At 34.3% G+C, this 20,578-nt stretch overlaps 1 protein-coding gene and 1 long non-coding RNA gene across 3 annotated transcripts in view; one reads left to right on the forward strand and one right to left on the reverse strand.

Annotated features, from left to right (window-relative positions):
- Positions 1 to 20,578, forward strand: part of fam20cb (FAM20C golgi associated secretory pathway kinase b) — a 112,101-nt gene that overhangs the window by 47,720 nt on the left and 43,803 nt on the right. The gene's annotated exons all lie outside the window — the stretch shown is intronic.
- On the reverse strand, positions 16,077 to 19,272 carry LOC147841366 (uncharacterized). Its single transcript, XR_015504077.1, has 2 exons — positions 16,721 to 19,272; positions 16,077 to 16,580 (listed from the first exon to the last, which is right to left on the reverse strand). It is a non-coding gene; the product is annotated as an uncharacterized LOC147841366 (long non-coding RNA).

Genomic DNA, 20,578 nt, shown 5'->3' on the forward strand with positions numbered 1-20,578 from the left:
CAAATGTATGTGAGTACTGTGAACTTACTCCATTTAAGTTGAAGTAATGAGGTAATAAACTCATTCCCTTCAGTTCAAAACTATTTTCAAATGAGTAGAATTAACTTTGAGTAAATTTTGAGTTAACTGCACTCATTTTTTATTTGATAAAGTTGACTATTGGATTTTACAGTGTATAGTTTATACACTTTTATTTGAGAAATGAGTGATAGAAACACCAAATTTCAAATAAAATGTCTTCATATATGAAATTATAAGATGGTTTGTGAGATAGAAACGCTGAATAAACTCTGACAAAGCAAACAAACGTCACACCCCTGTTGAACCAGCTGTCTCCATTTTCCTTTCTCTGTTTACTGTTGATTACTATGCTACCAATATTAATCTTAGATGCTCTTACAAATGTATGGAAATACACCTAATTCATATTTGTAATTTCCCCATTTTTTTAAATTTGAAAAGATTTGCTTCGATTAATATGGAAATAATGTGATTACTGTATTTTTTTGTTTTTACTCCATGTAAACATAGTACTTTAAACTTCAAAATATTGCATCTAAGCTCACAATCATAGTACTCACAGATATATTAAACTACATGCAGATTTAAATAAACAGGCATATAAACACCATAATCAGATTATTGCCACTTTGACAAAAGTGCACAGACATCCACAGGTGTTTTTTGTTTATACATTTGTTTATTCATTTTATTTTTGGCTTAGTCCCTTTATTCAGCAGAGGTCACCACAGCCAACCAACTTATCCAGAATATATTTTACACAGAGGATGTCCTTCCAGCCACAACCAAACACTGGGAAACACCCATACACACTCTTTCACACACATACGCTACGGCCATTTTAGCTTATTCACTTGACCTGTACCACATGACTTTGTTCTGTGGGGAAAACCAGAGCACCTGGTGAAAACCAACATGAACAGGGGAGAACATGCAAACTCCACACAGAAATACCATCTGAGCCAGCCGGGGCTTAAACCAGGACTTTCTTGCTGTGAGGCCATCGTGCTACCCTCTGTGCCATCATGACACTCTTTGTACATACACACTTCACTTATTGAATGAATATGATATTATTCTGAAATTTCAATTAATCAGAACAGTTTAAATTGTTTACCAGATACTTTACAGCCAAAGCAATGTGGACCAAGTTAAAGCAGTCTTGTGCATGATCATAAGAGCATTGAATAACCTTGAATACATCCACAGCAATGTGTTTTGCATTTGGCATAAAATATTTGATTATAAAACACAGAGGCCTCACAGGCTTAATGTCGAATGTGTGACACATAATTTGTGCTGTGGGATATTCAAATAAAGGAAAAATTTACAAGACAGTGCTGTCTACATTTTTACAAATCTGAAATACATTTTGTTGTACTGTAGGTTTCAGATTCATACCATTCTTGAACACATTCCAGAAAAGACAGGGCTTGCCAACCAATTAGGTTTCAAAAGTAAGAAACTTGAACATAGTTTTTCTTTAAACTAGCATTTCTTTTATCGCTTTTGTACAACACTGTACAAAGTGAGGTACCAATCAAACTGACTATGCATTTTCTAATATCACTCAGCTTTTACCGTAATTTTTCTGAAGTAAAAGAACAGCAATATACTTTATTAAACATCATCTGTGTATGCAGAGGTTGATATTAATTTCTTTCTGTGTTTCATTTAAATCTATTCATTCATTAATTTTCTTTTCGACTTAGTCCCTTTATTAATCTGGGGTAGCCACAGCGGAATGAACCGCCAACTTATTCAGCATATGTTTTACGCAGCAGATGCCCTTCCAGCTGAAACCCATCACTGGAAAACTAAATTTACATTATAGCTTTAAAATAAAACACAATAAAACTCTGTCTCTTTTGACAAGTTTAATTATATTTTAGACTATATTGTGTCCACGACACAACACGGAGCAAATTAGGTTACTTTGGTGGTTTATATTAGATAGCTCATTTACTCAGTCCAAAAAAGCATCCACATCCACTTAAATTAAAATATTTAATAGGAGGAATCTACTCCATTAGTTGTAAAAGAGAGAGAGAGAGAGAGAGAGAGAGAGAGAGAGAGCAAGTCAAAGTAGAGCTGATCAATATTCATGGCCTTTCCAAATATGGTCAATAAGGACCTTATGATTCTAGAGGTATTTTATAAATAAGCATAAAAAACATTTTCTGGATTTTTAGAACTTACCTAAGCTACCTAGGTTGCCTTACTGTGTAGATATTAGAGAACAATTTGTATTATTGAATTCACTCACTATAGCCCTTTTTAACACAGTGATACTTGGTAAAAATTTCCGGAACGACTTTAGGAGTAACTTCATAAAAAAGGTGTTCACACGGACAAGAACGTTCAGGAATTTTTCCAGAAAAGGCCATTCACACATCCATTCCATAGTACCGGAAAATTCTGAAATCATTAACTAGAAATTAGCTTTAAATGGCTGCGCTTATATTTGTAAACACAGAAGGGGTCGGGCTTTTGTTGATGGTTGATAATACATAATAATATTAATAATAGTAATTCCTTTCATTTATATAGCGCTTTTCTTGGCACTTAATGAGCCTAACACAGAGGGGGTGGGGGGTTAGGAATCTCCTCATCCACCACCAGTGTGCAGCATTCACCTGGATGATTCGACGACAGCCATTTTGCACCAGACCGCATTCCACACACTAGCTGATTGGTGGATGAAGTGGTGGAGTGATGAAGCCTATTATGATATGGGGAGGGTTAGGAGGCCATGATAAACAGAGGCCAGTGAGCAAATTTGGCGAGGATGCCGGGGTTTAAGCCCTACTCTTTTTCGAAGGACATCCTGGGATTTTTAACAACCACAGAGAGTCAGGACCGCAGGGCTGTGTGTGTTCACTGGCTGCTTCACGTGCACATGCGTCAAGCAACTGAAGCAGAGCTTAAAGATAAACAAACAGCGGTTTATCATAAGCATTTTAACGAAAAAATTTTCCACAGTTGGCATTAAGAAGGAACATTGTAACATTATCTGACTAACATCTAGCTGCTAAATGTGTCTGAAAAAATATTCAAATTCTTTTATTTTCGTAAACAGCACTGATGTTAATGTGTCTGAATGTTGTAATTGGCTGGAGTAGATGTTTCATACCCTATGTCTTTCCAGCAATTTTCTATCTACGTTCACACAGCGCAGCATTCCGGCAAATTACTGGTAATGTTACAACTTTTTTCCGGAAAATTTCTGGAACGAATTTACCTGTATTTTCAAAAAAGGCCTGTTCATTTTTTGCCGTAAATTTGCCGGTAATTTTTCAAAAGGTCTGTATCTGTGAAAGGGGCTTATGGCACCTTTAATTGTGAGCTGCCTCACATTGAGTCTGGCAAATGGGAGAGCAAGGTTTCATCAGGTGACAATTTTGTTTGTAAAAGACTAAATGCTAGCACATGTAGATACCTCTATTTTTTCAATAGGCTACATGACTTTGTACATTCAGACAATAAAACCTTAACACACTGACAGCCAGTGAGAATTCATAGAAATATTGGTAAAAAGGGCTTGCAAAACGCTACAGTAAACATTATAGAGAGGCTCACTGCTTGATGTTAAGTCCTTTTTAAAGATTATTTAAAGAGAATGACTATCTTGGAAACAATTGGTTATGCAGTGGGAAAATAATGATAAAATACATGGAAGTTATTCCAGTTTAGCAAATTTTAGTATAAAAGTACCTCATGTTTGCAGAGCTTCTGGTCTTTATATTGTCTGACTGCAATAGCTAAATTTGTTTGATTAGCTTATTAAATTTGATTAGATTAATTACTGGATTCAATGCGCTAGTAGCACACCAAGAACATCTGCTGGTTATATAATGGGGAAATGGCAAATGAAAAACATTAAAAATAAAATGTTTGATTGTTTCTCAGTGCGGAAGCAAATATATTTATCTTTATATTTATAATTGTAAATGATAAATTTAAAGACTTTTGAACAGCAGTGAACTGTAGATTGCAATGTTTCTAATTATTTGCCACATCGAAAAAAGTTAAGTGTGTGAAATGAAAATATGACAGTTTCATTTCGATAGTGTCATTGTTATTCTTTACTTGAACAAATAATCCATGAAAGTTAGTCCACTGTTAATCCACTGTAAAAAAATGTTTCTGTAATTTTCAATTAATGTCTCACTATTTTTCGTAAAAATGCTGGCATCAGTTTGATGGCTTTAGCCACAATATTCTTAACCACATCCCACTCATCATTGGTATTATACAATAATAAAGAGAGAGCCCGCCCCCACTCATTATTTCATTTCAGTTGGAGATACATGAATTACATCTAGTGTCGTAGTTGAAGGCCTTTTCATCAGTGAACCATGATTATCAGACGAGAGATTTTAAATAACAAAAAATAGACTTTATTCAACATAAAAAAGTCAAGAAAGTGCAGATCTTAGAGCAATCTGACATCACTTCTGGACAAGTATGTTGTGATGTGTATGTTTTATACAGTTACAGCTCTTGTTTTAACTTCTGCTTTCAAGTATATGTTTAGGTGGTCCTGTTATTCATTACTTTGATCATTTTAATATAGCATTTTAATAATGAAGTCCAAAAATTATAGTATAATATTAAGAGTTCATTATATATCTATTTACTGGTTATATCTGTCAACATCTCAAAAAAAAAAAATGTGTTTTAGGTTTTCATAACCTTTTTAAAATGCTGTTTCAAAGGACCACTCACTGGATTTTGGAGCATAACAAAAGATGACATGTAATAGTGTGATTATGTTATATTGAGAGCAAAGAACCAAGTTTCCTTGTCATAAAATGTACAACCAAGGCCTCTGAGTCTTTCAGCGCATTGACAGTTTTACCGCTGCTGCCCGAACACCAAGGACAGAAACAACAGAAAACTCTTTGCTTCTGCAGGCAGATGTTTCTTCCATTCTCAGCGTGGCCTCGGTAAATCCCTCTGGGCAGAGTGGCCAAACTGTTTACAAGGAAAATAGAGACCTGTGTCCAGGCAATTGAGGAAATGCTTTTTACTCGCATGGAGCAGTCGCTCTGCTGAATTATCTCTGCAGAGCTGTGACTGAGCTTGACACTAACGTGACCGAGGAAAACTCTTGAAATGTCGATAAATGTCAAGTGCTTGAACCGAAGCCCGCTGACAGGATATTACAGGAGGAAAAAGCATTTAAACGTCCTGCTGTTTTACACTTGTAATATTTCTGATTCTTCTGTACATGTGGATTGCAGATTTTCTGTCTTCAGAGCTATGGTACTTTATGTGTGCACTGGTGACACTTTACTTAAAGGAGGTGTTCATAAGACTATTATACGAAGAAGATTGTATGCATGCTCATGGCAAGTGCCATTTTAAATGCAAAGGTGACATTGTTTGAGATGTATTTGTTATGACAACTTGACACGTCATAAACATGATCGTGATAAGGCCGTGATAATTTATCATTAAAATGTCATAAAATGCTTTTGAATATTAATGATGCTGTTAGTATTTTAAAATGTTGTCAATGACTTTGGTGTCACTTTTAATTAATTGAACGTGTCTTTGATTAATCAAGTTATATTCAAAAGAAATCATGTTTTGAATGAGAATACTTCATATATCGAAATTTCCATAAAAAGTAGCCCAACTGGTTTCAATACTGGAAATGATGATGATGATGATGAGGATTATGATAATAAATGTTTCTTGACCATCAAATAATTTCTGAGGAATTACATGACACTGAAGACTGGAGTAATAAAAGAAAAATGTTCTGAATCACTGAAATAAATACAATAATAATATAATGATATTTTGCGATATTACCGTTTTATTGTATTTGTGATTAATGAATGAAGTATTGGAGAACAGAAGACATTTTTAAAAATGTTTCTAAACTCATTATTATCTACAGTAAGTCATGAAAAAATGCTATGAAGATCTTATTTATTTATTTATTTGTTTGTTTATAATTTTTAAATCGACTGCCAGTCAGAGTTCAATTGTTACCTATTTATTTATTTATTTATCAATTGTCATTTGAATGTTTATTTATTTAATTGTTTATTTATTTATATTTTAAAATGGGCTGATAGAGTTCAGCTGTCATTTATTTATTTATCAGTTGTCATTAAAATATTTATTTATTTAATTATTTATAATTTTTAAATGGACTGCTAGTCAGGGTTCAGTTGTCATGCATTTTATTTATTAATCTATTTATTTACTTATTTATCATTTGTAATTTAAAATATTTATTTATTTAACAGGTGTAATTTAAAATTTTTACTTATTTATTTATTTGTTTATCATTTTAAATGCACTCAAAGTTCAGTTGTCATTTATTTATTTACTTATTTACCCGTTGTAATTTAAAATATTTATTATTTATTTATTTATTAAATTATTTATTAAATTAATTAATTATTTATTTATTTATTTATCAGTTGTTGTCATTTAAAATATTTATTTATTTAAATTTTTAAGTGGACTGCTAGTCAGAGTTGAGTTGTCATATATTTATTTATATATTTATTTATTTATATATTTATTTATTTATTTATTTATTTATTTATTTAAAACTAACCTTTAAACTGGATGCTAGATATCAGTTTCTATTTGAAATTTTTATTTAGTTAGTTAATTCATCATAAATTACTGAAAAGATTCTGAAAATGAAAAAAAAAATCATTTATAATTAATCATAATGTCATTCTAATACCAAATTCCTACTAACACCTTTGCTGGAAGAAAGCTAAACCTTTCCAAGAACAATATAAATATATGTAGATGAAAAGTGTATAAATATGTAAATAAGTGTATTCCTCAATATGTTGATTAAAAAGCATTTTGACACACACACACACACACACACACACACACACTATATATATATATATATATATATATACACATATATTTATTTATTTATCATTAAACGTTATGTCCCAGCAAGCCTCTTGTGTATATATTTGTTCTGACGTCAAATCTGCTCTTAACAGCATCCCCCTATTCTCTACTCCCGCCCAGAGGAAGATCAGTGCTTTCAGAGAGAGGGTTTTTTCTTCCCTTTCTCTTTCACGTCCCACTCGTCTCTATGCTTTCGCTGTCTTTCTGCCCTCACGCTGCGCTCTGGCCTCGGATCCTGTCCATTAAGCCGTTTCCAGCAGCTCTGTAATATGAAGGAATGGAGCGCCTTCGGCACCCTGACATTCTGACTGTGTCATCATTAACCTGCCCGTTTGTGGATCTGCCCTCCGTGGGGCTTGCGGGCGCTGGGATGGCACAAATGATGTGCTTTTTATTAGACATTGGGGTTATATCCTATTAAGGAGAAGGTAGAGTGGGGTGGGATACCATATTCAGTGTAAAGCACTGAAAAGCTCCCTGAATGGCGTCTAGAGATAATCCCTACCTTCACAACACAGGCATGCTCTCGTCTAAGCCATTTTCCTACACTATGCGCTTGTACACATCTCTGAAGCCAGAACAGACTTAAAATGCTCACTGAATGCACTGGGGACAAGGAATCTTACTATTGGTGTAATATATCATCATATAGTGTATCAGTTTAGTATATCAGATATAGTATACAGTGTAGTATAAGGTAGGCCTATGCGTTGAGGTTTTTGACATCACATTTTAAAATAATGACCAGCCCTCACTTTAAAAAAAAAGGTTTAAAAAAATATTTTATTTATTTTATTTTATTTGGCAGTTTTTTCTTTTGTTTTGTCTTTAAAAAAAAAAACAGTATAATTCAAGTTGTCAGAATTTTTTTTATTTTATTGTATAGCCAAAAAGGTTTGTTTTAGGTTAATTTTTTTAAACTTTAAGATTGTTGCAACATTCTGATGTGGCTCATTCTGAAAACGTAGCCCTCTATACATTTCTGGAGATTGTGAATGTAGCCAGAGGTACATATTTCATCTTTAAACTGAACACTGGGGCGGTATGACAGCATTTCTTGGCTGTCATTTCTTTGCGCTTACCAGCTAAGTGCTTCCCTCCATATGGACAGCTTTCGCGCTGTTACCAGTTTGTCCAGTTGCTTGCCATGTACGTGGATGGAATTGAGATGCAGAGTTGACTGTGACAAGGGGGTTTGAGTCTAGCGAAGAACAGTTCCAGAAAGCAGACAAAAATAAAAGCCAAAAAAATAAATAAATATCAGGGTGAGAGTGTGGTAAATTCTGAAATAGTAGTAAAAAGTCAGACTAGGGCTTTTAGGGAAGAAGGAGGGTGGGTCAGTCGATCAGTCAGTCAGTCGACAGGTTAGGGTTAGGGTTTTACGCTAGAAGAGAGAAATTCGAGATCTGAAAAAAGCAATCACAGCGCCCTCTGGTGGATTCCCAAAAACAAAGACTTCAAAAAAGTAGCTCCTGGGACATATTTCACAATCTACAGAAATGTATACAAGGCTACCTTTTCAAAATTAGCCTGGTTGGATTTTTTGCCAATTGTTTTTTGTTGTGGTTGTTGTCCCAGCAAGCATTTTTTGTTTTTAAAAGAAGTCTAATAGGTGTCTAATAGACGTCTAAGATTAGGCCAAAGACTAGACTAGATTTCAAATAGACAGAAATGAATGACTACTCATATGACGACTAGTCTAGTTTTGGCCTATTTTTGGATGTCTATCAGATTTTTACTGACAGCCCTAGTGTAGCCTTGTGTTAGCCAAGCTGTCTACATTTAGATGCCTATTAGATGTCGATTAAACACAAAATTGTTTGACAGGGTGTGTATGTGTACTTGGATGAGTCAAAAGCAGTGGACTTCCCTCACTTCCCTTATTACTTTATTTTGTTATGGAATTTATAATTTATTTAGTCACTGGATTTTTGTTTGTTTGTTTGTTGTTTTATTTTTGTCTCCTTTATCAAAAAGACTGCAGTTTAGTTGTCATACTTTGTTATTTTATTGTATAGCCATACTGCAGTTTTTTTTTTAAAGATTTTTTGTTTTGTTTTCATTCTTCTTTATTGCTTTATTTTGTTAAAATTGTTAAAATATAGCACTTAATTTTATTTTATTTTATCTTATTTTATTTTATTTATTATTCTGGTCTGAGAGCCAAAGTATGTATTTTTTAATAATAAATCCAGGCACAGATTTCATGTGGGCTTTAGTTTTTTGTCGAATCAAAGTGGACTCACGCTTTCCTGTAAATAACCAACTGTTAAATGCACACATACAAACAACACACACTAAGTCAGCAGCTTATGACCATTAGACTGCAGGAATGCTAGACATTCCTGCTAATGCCCTTAAGAGAGGAGGGGGAATATGGGATATAAATTATGTAAAGCCTTCTCTCGAGATACTCTGTCATATCCCGCTGTTTCACTTTTGACTGCGCCGTTGCATACTCTGTGTTGCTTCCCCTCAAAAGATAACCCCTTATGCTGCTCACCGATATTCGCCTCAGTAAAAGGCTTTTTCCAGAGTAAGACAAAGGCTAATGTGCTAGCTTGTTTTTTTTTTACAATAAAGGAAACATCCCGGTGTAAGAGCTGGTCGTCCTCTGAGCAGTTATTCTGTCATTCCCCGGGTTAGCATTAGCATTGTTTTTGTGTGCTTGAAGAACTGCCTTTGTGTTCCAGACTGCAGGCTTGAGTCTGAGGAGAGACAATTAAGGTGCGCAACGTGAACTGAGAGCCAAATCCAAAATGGAGGACTCAGCCTGACTAATTAGTGGTAATTGCTGTATAGGCAAAGCAATTAACTTGTTTTCTCTTCAGTACTGTAAGTCATACGTCTAACGACAGGGCTGTACTTTCAGAGGTTTGTAAAGTATACCAGAAGAATGACTGCTTTTAAGGCAAAAGGGTTTAATAAGAGATTAATTAACTGCAATGCTATAATTTCTGATCCTTATGTTTGTTAATAAAGCATTTTTACCCGTCATTTAAATGACAATATGTAATAGATTATAATTTTCTATACTATTCCATTTTATTTTTGCTTTCCTCTGTTCTTTTGGTTTTGTTTAGTTTTTGTTTCTTGGTTTTTTCTTTTTGATTTGCTTAAATTTTTCTTCGCATTGTTCTGTGTTGGGTTTGTTCTGGTCTATTTAGTTTTGGTTTTGTTTTAATAATTTTTTTTTTTTGCTTAGTGTTGAGTGGTTCTGTTTGATTTGTTTTGTTTTGTTCTGTTTTGTTTTTGTATTTTTTCTGTTTGTTTCTTCTTTGTTTTATTTAGTTTTATTATATTTTGTTCTCTTTGCTTTGTTCTGTTTAGTTTTGGTTTGGATTGTGTATTTCTTTATTTTTTTGTTGTTGTTTTTTCCTGCATTGTTTTTTGTTTTGTTTTGCTTTTTTGTTTTGTTTTTCTTTTACTTTATTTTTCTTTACATTTTTGTTTTTTTACGTTGCTTTTTTCAGTTTTTTTTTTTTTTTTGTATATACAGTATAGCAGGGGTGTCCAAACTCGGTCCTGGAGGGCCGTGTTCTGCATATTTTAGTTTCAACTCCAGTTAAACACACCTGAACCAGTTAATCAAGCTCTTTCTTGGTATATTAGAAACTTTCAAAGAGGTGTGTTGAAGGGAGTTGGCGTTAAACTATTCAGGACAACGGCCCTCCAGGACCGAGTTTGGACACCCCTGCAGAATAGCAATATTGAGTTATAAAAGCAATAAAACCACATTTTATTGTTTCATAGAGCTTGTAAAACTGTCTAATCTAGAACATATGCTGGATAAGTTGACGGTTGACGGTTCCACTGTGGCGACCCCTGATAAATAAAGGGACTAAGTCGAAAAGAAAATGAATGAATGAATGAATGAATGAATGAATATCATTGAGACAAAAATGATATTTCTGTTGAGATTATTCCTCAGTCAGTATCGCAATAAGCTCATTTTCAGCAGATAGCAGAATCTCAGATGGTGCAGTTAACATTGACCCCATCTTGGCTTTGTTCTATTTATATATCCAATGAAAAAACATGTTTGCCTAGAAAAGCATTGCGGATGACCGGAAATCAATGAGAAATACTCACCGCTCCCATAGGTCAGTTGTAATTATAAATGATAATGGCAGCAGCTTTCTTGCTGGTGGAAAGCAGTGACTAAGATGGAAGTCAATTTCAATTAAATGGAGCTCAAAAATTATACAAATTTGACATGATCCATGAGCAGAGTCCAAAATGAACATGAGCTTTGGTCAAAATCAACCAAAATATCCTCAAATCCAAGATGATGGGAGAAAAATACCTTCTACACAGTTTATAAACGTACTAATAACTATAGCCCCTTCTTTTAATTCAGATTTTTGGGAAAAATTCTAATAAATTGCCATGAAGCACATGTGAACAGTTGTAATGTTGCCAGTAAATTCCCCGAAATATGCTGTGTGTGAATGCAGAAGGAACATTTAATATGATTCAGATGCTAGAGACAATACTTTTCTCATATTTGTTGATAAATTAGTTCTGGAAAGTTTACAGAAATTGCTGGGGTCGGGACCCCCTTTGGGGTCATGGGACAATGACAGTGATTTAGTGATTCATAAAAGTCAAATAAATTTCATTGAACTATTAGAATTACAATATTTTACCTATAATCCACAAAAGTTAAAAATAGTAGTTTTGAATAGTAAACATCAACAACAACATGCAATTGAAAAGCCATTAGCCTTTCAATTATTTTTTTACAGGATCTGTGCGTTTACATTAGATTAACAACACAGCAATAGGGTCGAATGCAAATTGATTTTATAGCACCAGGTTAAACCTTCTGACACCTTAATGGCAATCAAATACATTAAAAATAAATACAGGCGACAACTGAACACTGAAAAATGATCTCTGATTAGCAGCCTCCAAAATTAAACCAAGAATAGACTTGTGCTGAAAACACTGTGCCGACCAGTCTCTTTAGTTGAGGTTAAATTTAAATTAAACAAATTAATAAATGACTATAAAAATTATATAGTTGTTAGACTGTTGCACTTTTTTGTGTTCTCAATATACTTGTGTTTCATTGAGTTGTGTGTGCAACGTTTGTATATTTAAAGCCACCTCTGAAAAAGTGTATTGTCAGTTAAATATCTTATCCGGGTTTCTTTTGGCAACATAACTCAAAGAAATCTTAGGATCAAATATGGACAAACCGAACAGTTAAAATAAATGGGATTTAAAGGTCCCATAAAGTCCTTTGAAACATGAATATTTTTTCGATGTGTGATATAATTTGAACTAAAATATGAAGACAGGGTGGGACATAGTGTAGCTCTTACCTTTTTACAAAACAGGCATTTCGTTTTTATCACAGCTCTCAGCTCTGGAGGGGGCGGGACATGTCAGATACTGGAAAGCATTTGATTGGTCAGAAGATTCGATGAGAAACTGAAGTCTAAGGTGACAACAAACAAAAAGCTGTTTAGGCGAAAGTGACAAACTAGAATCTTTTGGATGTTTAATGTGAATTTTGTAACTGTTTTGGCGCACAATAGCGTTTAGACATCTTTAAGACTAATGTACTGATATAACATCTGAAAAAAATCATTTAAAAAACATGAAGAAATTAACTCAATGGTTGGGTTTATTCATATTTGACTCAACATTAGTTTTATAAATCCTAGCATTTTTGTGTGGTTTATTTTAACTTGTAGGTTATTAGAGGCAAATTTTGTGTAAGATCCCCTTTGAAATGAACTTTTTGTAGCCTGAGGTGAGTAAATTAACAGCAAATTGTCATCACAAAAAGACATACATCACTGCAGATTTTTTACAGTGTATCTAAATTTCAAAGTCTTTAAATCAGCAGCATCTGACAAGCAGATGTTTGTTTGAATTTCAGCACTCATGTTGACAGACGCATATTGACAATATGATCCGTAGATTTGATTCTCCTGTTGTCAGCTGGTTTTATGACTGTTATTCTTTGCTAAAGCTCACAGTCACGTTTGATTTTAGATCATTACAAATCATACGCCCCATCTCACCTTTTCATCATTAACCCTCCCTGAGTTTTTTATGCCCCTGCAGAAAGAAGTGATAAAGCCTGGTAATGGAGACTGACAGGGTCACAGCCTTAACCATGGATACACAGTCACAATTCACACAATTCACCTGAGGTCGCAATTATGACCAAACGCACCATAGACCTGCTCTTATGTGATATACGTTTACCTTAAATGAGCTAAATAAATGAATGAAGGGGTGAGGGGTTTGATTCAGATGGGCAGACCTGCAAAGTGGAGATAGCAGACGTTTGTCTCTGCCCTTTTAGGCCTGTGTGGATAGTGCAATTTCAGTACTGTATACGCTGATGCTGTAGGCCGAGTCTGAAGTAGGGAGTCATACTTTCCAGCATATTTTGGAATAAAGATTTTCAGTTCTCAAATTACAGAAATAAATTAGGATTTTTTTTATAGTTTCTGAGACCTTCAGTTCGACATACTGTGACTTTTGATGTTTGTTATCTATTTTATTTACAGCAGTATTGTGTAGCACCTCAGAAGTATGTAAAAAAGTAATAATAAATAAATAAATACATTTTATTATTATTATTAAAAAATAAATTGTTATATTATTTGTGTACTTTGTTTATTATTATTATTATTATTATAGCTTAATTGTATTTAATTACCATTTAATTTGTATTTATTTTCATGTATGAAGATGCATTTTATATTATTATAATTATAAATGTTAAAATATATTTCATTTTAAATTGTTTCTACACTATAGAAAATCTAACTTGAAAAAAGTTTAAATGACTTGGGTTTTTTTGTGTTGGTTTGGCAAAAATCTGTAAAATGTCAGTACAATTACATTTAAAACGTTTACTTAACCTAAATCAAATTTTTCTTCATTAAGTTAAAAAGATTTGTTTTGTGAGCAGAACTTTGCAAGTCCACCCAAAAAAAGCTTCTGCCAACTTGTTACTTTAAGGTAAGTTAATATCAGACAGAAAGGTTAGCATTAGCAGTATTTCCAACCCTAACAACAACTACAAAAATAATAATAACACCAATAATAACATTATTGTCATTATTATTAATAACAACAACAATAACAAAATACTACTGCAATACTGCATAGTTTGAAATTATTATTTAGTTGTAAAAACTTTTTCGGGGGGGTGTGGGGTGGGGAATGGCACAGCAGCAGAAAGACTTTTAATGTCAATTTGTATCTCACATTTACCTAATTAGCCCTACAAAGAGAATATTCAAATGAACAAGCAAAATTAACAAAATTCAAATGAAAATTCAAATGCCTAAAAAGATGAAATAATAAATCGAACTTTTAAAACAACTACCCAACTGTTAAATCAAGCGCTCAAATGATCAAATAATAAATTAAAATGCATTCTCAAATGAGAAATCAAATGCATTTAATATTTAGTTTTTACGAACAACTCAAATTAAATGTTCAAACTATAATTCAAATGGAGGAACCCGTTCCTGATTACACACATGGCTGGAAGCTCATGACGGACTGATTACTAGGACTATAAATACATCACCTCTTTCACACAGACTCTTTGCTGAGTCTTGTTTTTCCCCTGTGAAGCATTACAAAGCATTTTCCCCTTTTTGTCCTGCCATGTTTTGATTTTTGTCTTGTTTATAGTTGTTATTATTTTGCCTCCTGTCCTGTTTCTAATTCTGTGTCTAATAAATAATTTGTTAACGTTTGCCATTTCTTAGTACCAATTTCCAAAAGAGTATTTTGTTCGCTAAACTTCAGACATTTTAGGTCAGTGCAACTGATGTTTTCAAAAGTTGAGTACATGAGAAAAAAGAAATAAGGATTATGTTTTCTTGTTCACTCAACTTCTGGCATTACAGTTTTGCAGGCAAAAAAAATGTTGTCTTAAAAGGTTTTGTCACAGAGTAGTTGACCTCTCCAGAAAACTAATAATTTTATGTTAACCCAACTAAATGTTTTACTGACTATCTTTTTTTAGGTCAGTGCAGCGGATGTTTTTTTTTTTTTTTTTTTTTTTTTGTACTAGCTAACAATTTTTTATAGGGTAGCTTTTCTTTTTTTCTTTTTATAGTATTTTTTTCCAAAGTAGACAGTTATAAAGAATACACTACTTAGTATATAGTTTCAGTGAAAATAGTGGTTATATAATAATTATAATCATATTTATTATTTTATCATCATCATCATAATAATAATAGTATATTGTATTTTTTATATTATATTTTTTATGAATAATATTATTAATGAGAAGAACATAACATCTCTTAAACTTGTATCAAAGCTATCCTTTTCATTTGTTTTGTATTTTAAATACATTTACTCTAGGTAAAGTAACTTACAATCCATGAAAGTGTCATATAATTGTTACTCTGGTGCAAAAATAAACAAAGTACAGTACAGTACATCTCACCAGCACATCTCGAAATTGCCCAATTTATGATGTTGTTGCGCTAATATTGTAGAGTGGTACAGCCTTGGCAGCTCTCCGTGTTGTGAAGTGTGATGGCGAGTGACTTTGAGTGTAATGGCAGCCTCTTCAGCATCTAAAAGCCCAGATCAAACCACAACAACCATCTCCACACACACTGCACACTTTAACCTGATAGCATAGACATCGCCTCCATTTGACAGCGGCGAGATGTGTGCGTATGTGTGTGTGTTTCCCAGACGTGGTATCATACAGGGAAGCCTGTCATCCCGGGCCAGTAAATCTGTCAGAGATTATGTGCAGATGATGGATTCCTCTTTATGGCCTGTTGATCTGGCTGGAATATTTACACGATGCCATTACAGGGATGATGCGCATGAGAGCCTGATGCTGTGCTCTCGCTTATTTAGGCCTGTCTGTCTGTCAGCTTAGTGTGTGCTCTCTTTTATTTCTCTCTTTCTCTGACTCTCTCTCTTTCTCTCACATTTGTGTATTTTCAGTGCTTGGCATTTCTCTGCGGTGAAGGTCTGTTAGTGCATTATTGTCATCTCTGAAGTCTCATGTTCAGCAATTGTGAGAGCACTCAATGCTTATCTCAGAAACACAATACATGTGTGAAGGATCTTTCATTATTTTCAGCCTGGCCAAGTTTTTCTTGCAAATTGTGTTTTGTACAAAAATGCTGGCCGTCTGTTTTTGTGTGTGTGTGTGTGTGTGTGTGTGTGTGTGTGTGTGTGTGATCTCGTGTTCATGTCAAGTCATTTTTCACATTGGTTCTGGACTTAAGGAACACAGCTGGTTCATGCAGCTCTGTCTCGTAACCTTGAGCACAGCTGTGAAAATGTGAAAAGAGAGAGAGAGAGAAAGGTGAAACACAAACATAACACATGTTATTAAATGTGAAATGTCTTTTTTAAGTGTAAAATTGGTTATCTTATAATAGTTTAACACTGTAAAGTCTGAAATAATCATCAGAATAGCCACATTTCTTAAATGTTTATAGAACAGTGTGGTACAGTCAGCCATTTCAAATGTTATCACTCAATTGAATGGGCATTATGATTAGTTTTCAGCTAAAGATATGGGCCAGTAGGGGCCTACTGCACTTATTGATACGCTCAGAAGGCTGTTGTCATCCATCCACATCATTACGGAAACTAACGAGAATTATTTATATTATATAAAAACAGATCTGGAGCTGGAGTCTTCTCTGTTAGAATAGCTGATTAACTACAAGAATTGTTTATATTGTTTATTAAATTTCCCATTGATTGTAAGTTATCAACATCTACCCCACAACCCTAAACCCAACCATCACAGTAATGTAAAAACAGATCTGGAAATGGAGTCTTCTCTATTAGTGTAGCTGATTAACCATGTGGATGGATGATGACAGCCTTCTTAGCCTACCAATAGGCACAGAAGGCCCCTACTGGCCCATATCTGTCAGCTAATAACCACTAATAATATCTATTTAATCAAGTGATAATATTTGAGGCAGGTGATAGAGTGGTTTTCAATTCTGGTCATTGGGACCCCTCACCCTGCACATTTCGTATGTCTTTCAGGCCTCGTTTTCACTAATACGTTTTCATTTTAAAACACATAAGTTTTGCTACAGTTACGTCATCCGTCCACACTACGCCGGAGTTTCCAAGCACCGAAAACAGCTTTTTGATAATGCAGAACTGGCTGTTTTCATTTTAAAACGCTGCTGCTCCATCTCAGTGAGGATGGGGGAAACAGAGACATCTGAAAACGATTGGGGCTTTTTCCTCAATATTAAGCAGCCTACACACAGTTCAGTCTTCCATCCTCTACTTGTAAGTTCAGACTTTACAAGTTTGATATGGAAAACAAACTTCCGAGGACACGTCCAGTAATACTTCAAAGGGAAAAGAGTACTTTATAACCTCATTCACATCACCTTGGCTAAGTTGTTTCACTTTCCTAACAATAAAGTTAAAACATTGGGAAGCTAACATAGCTGCATATTTATATGACTGTTATCTTCACTGTATTTATAACAAAACAAAGCCTCCTTTGATTTTCATCGAAAATACAAAACACAACCTCTCTTTTGCTGAATATCAGTTTTAATAATCAATAATGGCCATTAAAAAAAGTATAACATACAATAAGCTGACACATTATGGGGAATAAATGCAAGTAATCAGTCAATGTGCAGAATCAGTGTATGTGGTTACCAGAGGTCGCGTTAACCGAATATTTTCCGTCATTGACGGATTTTTTTTCAGCAGTCTGAAAGGTGAAGGTGATCCGTCATTTTGACGGATTATGCTGAGAGTGATCTATTGTAATTTGTAGCTAATTGTAATTCCCACTCTTGTCCAGCTGATGGCGATTATCCTTGTTTTGTCTGCTCTTTGTCACCGATGCGTGCAGTTGCAAAAATGTCACAGCAGCTGTGTGTGAGAAGTTTCTTTAAACGGCCAAATAGATGTGAAATTAATAATAAAGGGAAAAAAGAGAAAGTGATGCAGTGGTGGATGAAGAACAAACAGAAAAAAATCCTCAGTCACCGACAGCTGTTACGAGCCAACCAAGGAGGTGAGAGGCTTTGGAGTGCGTTGTGAGCACTACCAAACGCAGAGGGGTGCAAGAGCGCGTGTTGTAGTATTTTTTCCTGGTGATGAGTGCTTGCAGGATCGGGAAATCCCACATTCAGAGAATCCAGCAAACTTAGTTCTGATCACAGCCTTAGGATAAATGTTTTCTAACTACAAAACGCTGGCTGAAGTGGCGCTAGTAATTCTGGTCTTTGGTCACTAGAAGTCGACTTTCCGAGACAAAGACACAGAATTTAATGACAACTGCCTCTGCATCAGTATCCCCTGATGCGTTTGATTACGCACAGGCAAGCACCCAGTTCAGGTCGAAGCAGGAGGAAGATACGAGTTAAGGCAGATAGGAGTTTTTGTTCATTTGTCAAATAAATAAATGGATAATTTAGCCTATATGCTCATCGTGCAAGTTCATTATTAAAATATGAATGAAAAGCGATCAGAAAGTCTGCAAATTAAATAACGATTAATAATAGGTTATGACGGAAATTTTACAACCCTCTCCATCAAAATTATGGACAATGAGAAAGTCTAACGCGACCTCTGGCGGTTACATAAATTAATATATGAACTTATCCCTGCGCTTAGCCCAAACATGTTACCTAAGAACAAGTAATAAATTCAGAAGATCAAAGTCAGGTCATATGTCATTAGATATTGACAACAAGATAAATTAAATATCATGTTTAACAAATATAGTGAGATTAGATCCATCAGTAAATCCTTGAGCATTCCGAGATGCACAGCTCTCATCTAGCACTGCATGCTAGAGTGTGTGTGTGTGTGTGTGTGTGTGTGTGGTCACGTGATGTGTGTTTTCAGGTGTAGTGTGGATTGAGAGTTGTTCAGAAACGCTGTGTGAACCGTTAGTAGACGTGGATCGTTTTCTTTCTAAAACATCGTTTTAGAACTAAAACGCATTAGTGTAAACGGGGCCTTATGTGACACACAAAGATTAGTTCATAGATATCTTTATTAACAAATTGCTAATCTGAGTGTGTTAAATAAGGAAGACATGTGCAGGGTGGGGGATCCAGAGGACTGGAATTGATAACCACTGTACCACCCGCTTCGAATGTTATCCCTCGATTGAATGGGTGTGTTAATAAGGCACGGTATGTTACCTAAATTACTAAATGGACAAAATGAAGGTGCATTTTGAAATCAACTTGTACTTGAAAATTTAATATTTAATAAAAATTCAACTTCTATTACCATTTAGGAATTATATTCTGTGTTACACATGTAAACACTTCAAAATGTCTTTTCCACAAACTCAGCCGAAAGGCATGTATGCACAAAAATATATGAATATTATAAATAAATAAAAACAAATAATTACACAAATATGCTTTTAAGAGCAATCAGTATCCACAATAAGTAACTGTGATTGTTACATGGCTGTCTGGAATACTTGATTGTGATTGCTCAGTCACAACATTACATTTTATTTTATTCTGAGATAACAAATAAACAACACAGGCTCATCCAGGTACTTCACATCAACTTAACCCTTAGTGAATACATTCTGATTCATAGTTGATTCATATGTTTTTGACTGTTGTCATTTTGTTACTGAATAATGTGTAGGTTAGTGTATGCTCCATTCAGTTGTTTTTCTTTCAGCTTTGCCTTTAATTAAAGAATTAATAAGCTATTATAGCTTAGTAGTGTGTAGGCTCAGTAATTGTGGCAAGTAGTCCTGTAATAAACAGGAAAAAGTACATCCAGGTGGTTGTTTTTACAGAAAAAAAGCCCTTTAGTCTTAGATATAATAATATGCTGATAAGGCTTTATGTAGCCTAAGGGATGACCATCCAGGCAGTTATTATCACAGAATAAAACCTGGAACTGCAAGATTTAAAGGAGGACACCATCGTCTCTATACACAAGAACAAAAATATCATTTACACAAACAATAAACAATCATTTTTTGTGAAATTTTATTTACCTAAACAGCAGTGGAAGTCTATGGGCTGTATCTGTTCAGTAGGGTTTTAAATTATTTTTACAAAGTGATTTTGACAACTGATGGCATTTCAGAAAAATAATCTTCATACAGACTATACACCCCTCTGATACTTGAACATTAACAACTGTGTATGCACAGTCCAGAAGACCAGTGAGAGAACGATTGTGGATAGTCGTGTCTCCATTTACAAAGTTTGTTTTCAGTTTGTTTACAATGAAAAAGAACAACAGCAATTTCCCATAGTGTGGACACCAGGAGGAACTGTAACAAAACACATTTATTTAAAAAATGAAACACACTAGTATATACTTCTGCAAATCTCTGTGAATGAGGATTCAATTTGCCAAAGTTGTTTAGATTGTTTTGTTTGCCAAAGGTTTACTCACCCTCAGGTTGTTCCAGTCCTTTATAAACCTCTTTGTTCTGCTGAACACAAAGGAAGATATTTGCAGGAATGTCAGGAGATAAACAGATCTCGCCAGCTATGGGTGCCTAGGTCTGTTTGGCCACTCACATTATTCCAAATATCTTTTTTTGTGTTTGGCAAAACAACGGTTTTTATATTAGCACAACAAAAAAATTAAATGGGTTTGTTATGTCTATCATAATATTTCTTAGCACAACAATTTTACA

The sequence above is a fragment of the Danio rerio genome, chromosome 12 (genome assembly GCF_052040795.2).
Source record: "Danio rerio strain M-AB ecotype USA chromosome 12, GRCz13ab, whole genome shotgun sequence".
NCBI lineage: Eukaryota > Metazoa > Chordata > Actinopteri > Cypriniformes > Danionidae > Danio > Danio rerio.